The sequence below is a fragment of the Electrophorus electricus genome, chromosome 11, assembly GCF_041902795.1.
Source record: "Electrophorus electricus isolate QZ-2024a chromosome 11, ASM4190279v1, whole genome shotgun sequence".
Lineage (NCBI taxonomy): Eukaryota > Metazoa > Chordata > Actinopteri > Gymnotiformes > Gymnotidae > Electrophorus > Electrophorus electricus.
This window is the reverse complement of record NC_137507.1, coordinates 13897501-13907500: the sequence shown is the minus strand read 5'-3', so window position 1 is coordinate 13907500 and position 10000 is coordinate 13897501. Positions and strand designations below refer to the sequence as shown.

The 10000-nt window shown below is 45.1% G+C and overlaps 1 protein-coding gene and 1 long non-coding RNA gene across 6 annotated transcripts in view; one reads left to right on the top strand and one right to left on the bottom strand.

The window, feature by feature from the left end:
• Window positions 1–10000, top strand: part of foxp2 (forkhead box P2) — a 92192-nt gene that overhangs the window by 18912 nt on the left and 63280 nt on the right. The window lies entirely within an intron of this gene.
• LOC113583439 (uncharacterized) overlaps window positions 7972–10000 on the bottom strand; it is a 4045-nt gene continuing 2016 nt past the window's right edge. The window contains exons 2-3 of the long non-coding RNA XR_003411290.3: window positions 9566–9805; window positions 7972–8709 (exon numbers count right to left, since the gene is read on the bottom strand). This is a non-coding gene — a long non-coding RNA (uncharacterized LOC113583439). The remainder of the gene's footprint in view (window positions 8710–9565; window positions 9806–10000) is intronic.

The window sequence follows — 10000 nt, the reverse complement described above, 5'->3', positions numbered from 1 at the left end:
AGTGTTTAGTCTGCTCTGCTGAACATACGCGCGCATAGGTTAAAGCTCGCAGAATGTTGAGTAACGATTGTCTGGAAGTTAACAAGGGGAAATGGAGGAGATAAAAGGGGGGAGGGTGAAAAAGTCAACAGACTAGATTTAAAGAGGAAGAAAAAAAGTTTATTTTCTTTCATCACCAGGTGTTCTCGCACATATAAATTACTGAGCTGATGTTTCCATAACACAGCTTAGGGCACTCCAGAGAGTCAAACCTGCAAAACAGACCTATTTAATTTTTCATGGAGGAGGACCATCAGGAGCAATAAGCCAATATTCTTCTTCCCGTTTTCCAGATGCGTTCTCTAGCCCTGCATCTTTCCAAACCCTAGACCTTATGCTTTTTTTTTCTTCAGAAAAAAGCAGTTCTGCGGAGACCTACATGAAAGGGGAGAACTGTTGAAATGTTAATTTTACCATCTGCCATTGCGGCTTGCTACTTTTGTGTGTGTGTTATATGTGTATGTGTGTATGGATGTGTGCATGTGTGTGTGCGTGCACGCGTGCGCATGTGTGAGTGTGTGGGTGTATATGCGTGTGAGTATACGTGTGCACACGTGTGTGCCTGTGCGGGTGTTTTCTCTCCCCTTAAATCCCCAGCAGTTCTGTTCTGTTTTATGAATGCACTGGTATTTTGTTTGTTTGAACTTTCGGATCAGAGAACTGGAGAGTCGGACTTGGGAAAAGCAGAAATGCCATGAGGAGTGACACGGCGATTAGCCTGGCATCAGAGTGCCGTAGTGCCCGTTCCGCTCGCAGCTCCCAGCAGCACTACTGCCTGTGCCTCCCACTTATGGCCTCTCGCGGCCCCCCCGTGCCGTCCTGCACACGAGCCCCCCCGAGCTCGGCTCCACTTCGTCCCCTTCCTCCTGCTCAGGTACACAATGAATTCACCCAAATTGTCCGAGATCTTCGGATCAATGCCCTGCAAAATACTCCCTACTAAACGCTCTACTTCCAATGCACTTGCCTTCCCGTTCCACTGTACCAGGCAGTCGACAGGGAATGGAATAAAGAAACAAACGAATGACAAAGTTCTCGTGGAGGTTCCATCAGAAAATGACGATGCATGTCATGGCCCTTTTCTCGCTCAGGGCTTTCGCTTTATTTTCCTTTAATTGTTGTCTGATCTCCTGGAGAGGCCCTGACCAAATGAATTCCACTGTGAGATCTGATAGTTGGCAATTAGGCCGAGACATCCTGTAATGTGACTGTGTGCAGAGTTGCAGAGCGTTTGCCTTGGCTGGAAGCTGATTGTTTAGTCTGCTCTCATTGTGAACTTGCACAGTTCCTGAGTACCAGTTGACGGTTGTTTGTAAAGCGTTGAGGAAAATGTGAGAGGCCACTGCTAGCCTCTATTTATTTATTTTTCTCTGTCCTTGGGACTGGGATCTGATTTGTGTTCTTGTTTCTCGATTCTTTTGGAACAGATTTGTCTTTCGTAAACGCGGCGGCTGAAATGTAGACTCTGCGTGACCTCACCGCGCGGCCTGTATTTCATTAATGACCAGCTCTGCGGGTCGGGGAGAGGAATATTTTTCATATGACACCGTTAGGGCAGAGCAGCAGCTGCAGAAAGCCCAAAAGCAGCCAATTTTGTGGCTTTGAAAGGTGTGAAAAGTTCAGCTCCCCATAGCAGGATCCTTGCATTTATAATTTGTGTGTGTGAATATGTGTCTTAAACCGGAACTACCGTAGACTTGTTCAAATTAAGAGAAGGGGGGCAGAACTGTTACCTGCTAATGAAACTTTTGCCTTTCATTCTGTTGGCCTCTGGTCAAGAATACTTGACTGATGGCCCAGTACACCATGCCGATCTTCAGTTTTTTCATGTAGATCTCTTTGGAACATTATGAACCAAGTGGACATTTAGGCAATTATTATGCTTTTTAACGGCGAAAAGCCGGTGAAACATATGTCAAGTACTTTAGTTTCCCTCCAGCAGTCATTGCAGTGGACTTTCTTTGCTGAAGTGCTAGAGTACACCAGCATGTCCATCTACACTAACCCTCCATCCTTCATTAACGTTTTGTCTTCGCTCTTTGTATGTCCCTCGACTCTTGAGTATTTCTCTACATCCTTCAGCCATGCCTAGCTACTAGGAGAGTATAGAATGTCCTAAGGGAAAGCCCAGATCTGTCCAAGCCAAACAAAAGAACCCTGTTCAGCCCCACCTCCCCTACCCGCTGTTCTGCTCTCCCACTCTCAGGGTCCTGTCGCGCTCACTAAACGCGAGGAGCAAAAGCACGTTATTCCAGCATCAGATATGTCGAGCATATTTCTGCGGTCGTCATGGCTATTTATTGTGGGCGTGTTTGCACGATGGCATTTGGAGTTCCGCTGTTAGTTTAAGGCTCCGGCCGGCGCAGCGGGGAAAATGGAGGCCGGGCACCGAGCCTCGGTGAATCCGAACAAAGGGGGGGGGGGGGATTACCTAATAGTCCAGCTATGTATTTGAAGTCGAGGCTTCTGTTTGTTTGGGGAGGTGGTTGGTGCATGTGCTTTTAGAAGGCTCGGCAGCAGCTGTTGGGCACTTTGAAACTGTCAGGAATAGCTCCCCTTTCACTACCCCATTCAGGGTAGGCTGCAAAAAGTCAGCGCCGTGCTAAAACCGACGTAGAATAATAATAATTAGAAAAGGTAGGTGTCTGGAGGTAGTGAGAATGGCCAGTGTAACTACAGTGTTGTGTTTGAGTTTGAAAGTAAAACTGTCCAGTGTTCCAACTTTCCCATCTTTCTCTCGGGCCACCTCAGGCTGGAGGGGCTGTTGGCTGATTTGTTTGGATTGGAATATATCTGTTACGAATACGGGCCTGTAACGCATGTGTGTGGGTCTCTTTGTAGACGTATGGGTGTGTGTTTGTTGTATGGATGTGTGGCTGAACATTGCAATATTGTATGTGTCTTGGTAACATATCAACATAAATTTACTCCAGTAAATATAAAACACAATCTACTCAAATACTTTTGTCAAAATAGAATAAAGAATAAAAAAAAGAATAAAGCTATAAATGTCACAACAGAAAGATAAGGAGAAGCTTACACGGTAAAAAGTTTAACATGCACCTTTATACTATGTATACTGTGTAAAATCTCTTTTGTTTATAAACTTTGTCAATAATGTGGGCTTATGTATCATGTTTACTGACCCCAAGCAGGCAAAGAAAAGCTTTAGGTTTTTCCTTTGTTGACACTTCTGAGAATAATTGCTTTCACTTTTCACTTCGATTATTGAGATTTTTTTAGGTATATTTGGATTTTGTTTTTTGTTTTTTTTTTGGAACATTTACCCCAATTGTGTAATGTCCTCTTCTTCAAGTCCATCTTCATGCCAAATAATTAAAGGTTATCATTTTTGTTCTGTTTGCTCAGTTTTTTTGCACAGTGTTGTGTGAAATGTACCAGCATGTTTTTGAGGAAACTCTAGAGCTTTTAAGTCCTACACCTTTCTCTTTTCTTTTTTAACAATTACAGTTTCTGCTCGTCCAGAAATTAATGGAAGTCATTCCATTGGGAAAAATTTGTACATTCACTCCTCTTTTCAGACGCACCACAGACGGCGTCACCACTTTTAAAAAGGTGGAACGTGGACTGCTTTTAAGGTAGTGTGACAGCAAACTGATAAGTGGCTCATTTCACATTCGAAACCTTTTTTTTTATTGGAACTGTAATAACTTCAGTATTATAATTTATAATGTATTCCTCGGTTTGCTAATGCCTTCAATATAGCTGACTGCTGTGGCTAAAATGTGGTCTGAGTTTTATTGGGGCTACCTTTTCAAAGACAAATCAATTACATGTTTTTGGTAATGCACCGCAATTCTACTGTCAGTCCATTTCTAGGCAGCTGAATGGACAGGTTAGCATGAGGGAGGGCATACAGAGGCGTGCACGCTGTTGGACCCCGCACAATGAAAGTGTTTCTTTATTTTTTTTGTTTGTGCAGTATGTCATCCGTGCTTCCCAATCAGGAGCAATTCAATAACCACTGCGCCATCAGCCTGAGGCCTTTGAACCAATGGCAATGTTATTACGGTCATTTCTACCTGATGGAATATGGACTTTTCATCCACTGTTGGACTCTGAATATCATTAAAGCAATTCTCGGGAAAACTTTCCCTGCAACTTGATGGTGAAAGAGTTTGCCGTTTTGACCAAATTGCAGAGCACAAGACTGAAGAAGGATATCAGTGAGGGGAATCTTTGGGAGGTAAAAATTGCCACTTGCATACTGTCTTTGACCGCGGTGCAAAAGCTTAACCACTCCTGAGGAACATGTGCCGTTTAGGAAGATATAAAGGAGTGATTTTATTACTCGCTACATCTCCCCTCAGAAGCGATTTCATTTCTCCTTTCAGACTCCACAGGAGCCTTTATTTGATCTCATATTCCTGAGTTTAACTGCCGCAAACCAGCCAGCCTCAGTTTATTTTCATTTGGAAAACACATTTTCTGTTCACCTCAAGAGGAGGTTAAGGTGTGTGTATGTGTGTGTGGCTGCCAGGCTCTGTCTCGAATGTAAATGTCTTCTTTGGGCCACTCTTCACTCTGGATTATTGGAGCCCAAACTTCTCCTTCCCCTCTCAGCAGTCCTGGGAGGAGTTGTATGGCTGGCATGCGGGCTCGCTACACTCGCTGTCGAGATGGCCAGGGCATAGTCTCCCATTTCTTTCCCATATGAGGCCACCACCTTCGTGAGCAGCACCTGCTTTTCTTCAGACCACGTAGTGTTTTCGTTACTGGCCATGATTGGAGCTGTAAATTAATATGATCCTTCAATTTACGTGCATTTACATTCTCCATCGAAAGCGACTGCGCAATTACCCCTCTATCTCTAGTTATCTAACACCATGCGTTGATTTCCAGTGTATAGGAAGGCGAATTGTGGTCTGAGTGGATTAGGGCTGCGCCCATTATGATAGCCTATTTTATAGGTGATTTCAAAGGGCTTAGATGAAAATGCCCAGCTGAAGCAGCCAGCATTTAACAAAGCACAAAGTTTGCATCAACTCTCTTTAGAAAGATGGTCAATCTGAAATAGATTTATTAGTTTACCACCTGAGTTTAAGCCAGAGCTGAGGTTACTCAGACGTTCTGTTACTGACCTACTGCTTTCATATCCAGAGCTGCCAAAGGTGGCATAGTGGCATAGTGTTGGGTGAATCATTTATGTGGCCCTTAAGTTGGACGGTCTGTTGGGATCGTTATGTAAACATCATCGTTAGATAAACTCTTTCGCACCTCCCTTAAGTTGCCCCACTGTGTACCAGACAGTGGCCTGGGTCTTCTGTCCCTCCACTCCGTTCTTCTGCAAATGCAACACCTATGTCTGTTCTAAGCCTTGTCCGATGACAGCACCATGAAAACATTCTGCAGTTTTCAGAGACCGGAACCGTACTCCCTTCACACCCCCATTTCTCTCTCTCTCCCTCTCTCTCTCCCTCTCTCTCTCCCTCTCTCTGTAGCCTCCACTGGGCTTAGTTCCATGCAGTGAATTACCTCCAGATGTAATTCCTATCCCCGCCCTCACTGAATTAGTGGCTAGTAAAAATTAGGTTTAAATTAGCAGCAGCATGGAGCATGGTTAAGTTTGAAATTTCCATATAATGAGTTTATTATTCTTTGGTGGGATGCCATTTTCCTGAATTAATTTCCTTCTTTTTTTGTTTAATTTGTGTCTGTTTAAATAGACTTAAACTGCTGAATTGATGGAGTTTATGGTAGTTCTGAGTCCTGATGTAATGCGAGAGTGTCCGGAATAGATTTCTCTCTTTCTTTTTCTCTCGCTCTCTCCGTCTCTCCAAATTAAACTTACACTTAATTCATTTGAATCAGTTACATATATCATTCTTGTCTTTTATGCACTGTTATTTTTGTTATGTTTTGTCTTTTGTTCTGATTTTTTTAAAATACTACAACAAAATGCATTTTCAGTTTCAGTTGTTATTTGTTATTGTGCTGAATGCTTTGGGTGGTTTCAGTAGAGCGACTCATTTTATATCCTCTCATGTGATCACAAGTTTGACATCTGTTAGCATATCATGTCCTGTCACCTGCGCTTTCCCTCAATCTGAAACTAATACAAATTGCAGCCTTTACAGTATGATAATATCTTGTGTGTGCAAAGGGAAGCAGGCTGTCATACCGTCTGCTTTCATCTCTCCCCAATCTGCAGCATAATAGGTAAACTGCTGTGAGCCGTACTTGCTTGTATAAATTTACCCACACCGTCAAGTCTTTGATTTCATCAACTCGTCTAATTCAAATGAGCTTTTGAAGAAATCCACATTTTAAGGGAAGGTGCAGGAGAGCCAATTTAACCTGAAGTGTCTGTCACGTTCGCCGGGGCTTTCTGTTTGAAGTGGCCGGTCAGCTTGAACTGTCTGGCTTCTATCGTTTCTGTCTCTTTTATTTCTCTGCGGTAATGTATACTTCACTTCTGCCTGCAGCTGTTGGAGGGGTGCAGGTATCATTAACAGGAGAGAGAGAAGGAAAGAGAGGGAGAGAGGGAGAGAGAGGGAGAGAGGGAGAGAGAGGGAGAGAGGACTGCTGAGTTCTATACGCGGATCCTGCTTGTGCATGTTGATATTCCAGCCCTTCTGAATATGTGCCGGTTTATTTTCAATAGGACCTGAGTCAGGGCCCTTCCCTGGAGCTGCTTACCCGGCCTGTTGATATTGAGTCGAGCAAACACTCACTCGGGGATGTCCTGTTGGGCGGCTGGCCAGCGTCGCAAATGGAAGTCACATGTGTGAACTCCTGTTCAGGCGAGGAGAGAGGAGCGAGAACCAGGCCCCGCCCTCCTACGCAGGCGAGCAGAGAGGAGCCGGTCCTGCCCCTGCCTGAGTCCTGCCCTTCTGTCATTCTCCACTTGCCCATGTTCTCCAGCGCCCATTAGCATTTTAGCGGCGTGGCCTCATCTTATTTACACGGCTGGCCAGCATCTTATTCCACGTGCAGCGCGTCCGTCTCGAGGCGCGTCTCCGCTCCCGTGCTCCGGGCTTGTTACTTCCCAGATTAACGTTGCAGATTAAGTGTACACACAATGACACTGAGCGCCGTGCTGTTGTGATTGCCGAGCTCTCCATCCCCCTCCAGACCACCTCCTGCCCTCCGTTGTGTGCTGAAATATATATGCAAATATATTTGGACACTATCATTATAGGCTACTTAATAGGGATTTCATTAAGGCTCTGCCAGCCAAGGCAAAGGCAAGTTGCCATGGATACTCCAGTGCTTAAGAACAGTATATTATAATGTTTAACTCTCCGTTATATCATGGCTGTGTTGTAATGGTCCATTTCAGTCCATGTTGATCTGCGATGAAGAACATCATTAGGCTAAGGAGGCACGGGTCCTGTTAGTTTGTCATTAATCTCCTTTCCCCCTTCATGTGTGTGGACCTCTGTACAAAGCCTCTATTTGTGGATATTTTCACCAGTGCTTAATTAGACAAGCACACATACCACGCAGCCTGTAAATTCAGAGTGTTCTGTGCAAAAGAATCATCACTGAAAGAGTGGGAGTTCTCGACTTAAAGCCTTTACAAAAGCAACATTCTGGACTGAGGCATGTCAATTTGGAGGGATTAAATAAATACTGGATTTTCTCTGACGAGCTTTCACCTTACAGCGGTAAAGTGTGCTTGTCCAGTATTATTATATTGTGACTTGGTTTTGTCTTTGAAAAAGAAATTGTACTAATTTAGTCATTCGTGGTATTGAGCTAATCTTAATCATGACTGAGTACATTTCTAATGACTTACACTTGATTGGCTCTTCGTGGCCTTTGCTGCACACCTCTCTGTGATGATGCTGATGGTGTTTGGTTAGACTGAACTTAGTGTGGTTAGTGGCTGAGCTATATTTGAATTAGCTTTGTTCAAATGTCACATCCTATTGAAATCCCATACATGTGCAAATAAAGGCAGGTCTATGGGCAGGAGACAGACAGCAACACGTCACTGTGTTTATTAGAGTGATGTTTACAAGTGCAGTGTGCACGCTGTCAGCCTGGACACGGGGTGGGGGTGGGGGTGGGGTGGGGGTGGGGTGGGGGAGATGAACTCAAGTGGATAACTCTCCAGCCAGAGAGAGCAGCTTTGATGCTCGTGGCAGTTCTGAAAGGCCCGAAAGGCGTCAGATTCTCGGTGACTGCGCACAGGCTACGCCGTGCCACCACACCTCACCTCACTCCAGCCTCATTCATTCATCTGCGCACCCCAGTGCACCGCCATACCATTAAATCTGTGATAATTGTTAACACCCCATTGGTTCCTGCACTGATGTGCGTATGACTCCTGCTCGGAGCGGCGGGTTTAAGCGGACGGCGGGTGCGGCTGTGGGTGTTACCGTAGGACAGCCCACCTTCACCAAGCTTCGGGAGGCCCCATCATTTGGATGTAGATGGGCCCTTGACACTGTCGCCTAGCTTGGGGCAGCACTTTTTGTGGCGGATTTAATTGAAAACAAATCGTTAGAGGGGGTTGCTATGGAAATGATGCCATCACTTGGAGACGGAGAGCTCCAGCAGAGTGGTGGTGACCACCACGCGTGGCTGCCTGCCCCCCTAGACAGTTCGACCGCCTCCCACCAGCGGCTCGCTTTCTTCTGCCAGTGCTCAAGTGCCGCTGCTGGGGTTGTTTGTCCTCATTGACCTTGGCGGTCCAAAGCTCTGCAAAATGGAGAATAAAGAGATAGAGAGAGAGGGAGAGATGTAGAGAGAGAGAGAGAGAGAGAGAGAGAAAGACAGAGAGAATTTGTATCACACATATATGAGGTTGTGCTGGCAATGTTAGGGCAGGGTGTTAAAACTGAAACTGGACTGACGTGTAAGGAACAGCATGGCCAGTTCCAGCTGAAATTTACAATGAAATGTTTGCTGCATTTGCCAGACTGATATCAGTGACTAAAAGTCATTGGCAGCTGCCATTTGATGTAACAGCTTTTTGCCTTGTTTAGTGTTTATACCAGCATGGAGGGTGGAGACCAATAAAAATATGTTACAGTTACTGGCCTTAGATCAACAGTTTTAATGGTATCATACTGATAAAATATGCTCCAGTTGAGCTGCTAGATAATACTCTATGCAGAGCCTATTAAATCATGCCAGCACGGTGCCTGAAGCAGAGTTCAAGTGGTCTTATGCTGCGTTGGAGGCAAGATCTCTAGCTAAATAAATCTGTCATGCCTGCCTTGGGTGGATCGCGCAAAACATGAAAGTTCATGCTCATCGTGCTCTTGTTCAGTGTTTATGCAAGTGTGGGTGTAGGAGTGTGATTGTGTGTGTGTGTGTGTGTGTGTGTGTGTGTGTGTGTCTTCAGAGCACAAAGATTATTGATTTCATGAATGGGTTCGGTCTGTGCTTTTTGTAATTTCAATGTAAATTGGTTGGTTAAAGGCCAAAATTTTGATACCTCTAAACCATTATAACTCATTTTCTCATTTGGAATGTTTTGGACTTTCTTAGATATTTCACAAACACACACAAGCACGTGCTCTGTTTGAGTGTGCCACTGAGATGTGGTTACCGGTTCAGAAACAGCTGGATCGCTCACTCCTCTGCCAGTGGTGTGTGCGCACAGATCCAGGTATGAAAGCCTCTCTCCTCAGCCTCTCCAAGCCCATGTGGCAGAGCGGCCTGGTAGCAGATGGACCTGCTTTGGCATCTGCCGTGTGCATGCCGGCCTTTGTGCTTCACTCCTGGGGGAGAGTGACGCTTTCTTCCCTGCATGTAGATTCCTGTCTGTTGGAGCGACTAAGAAAAACATCTGTGGCATGTGGAGGGGTGGGGGGAGGGGAATTGACAAAAGGATTGACAAACACCATTAGCCAAATATGTTTCATGTCATTGCTAGTGTGTGCTGTTTACAGTATGGCGCATATGTCAATACATCAGTGAGAGGGCTTCCTGGCAGAAGACCCTGCTCTGCGGTTCTAATTAAGGTTAGTCAATGGAGGAATCT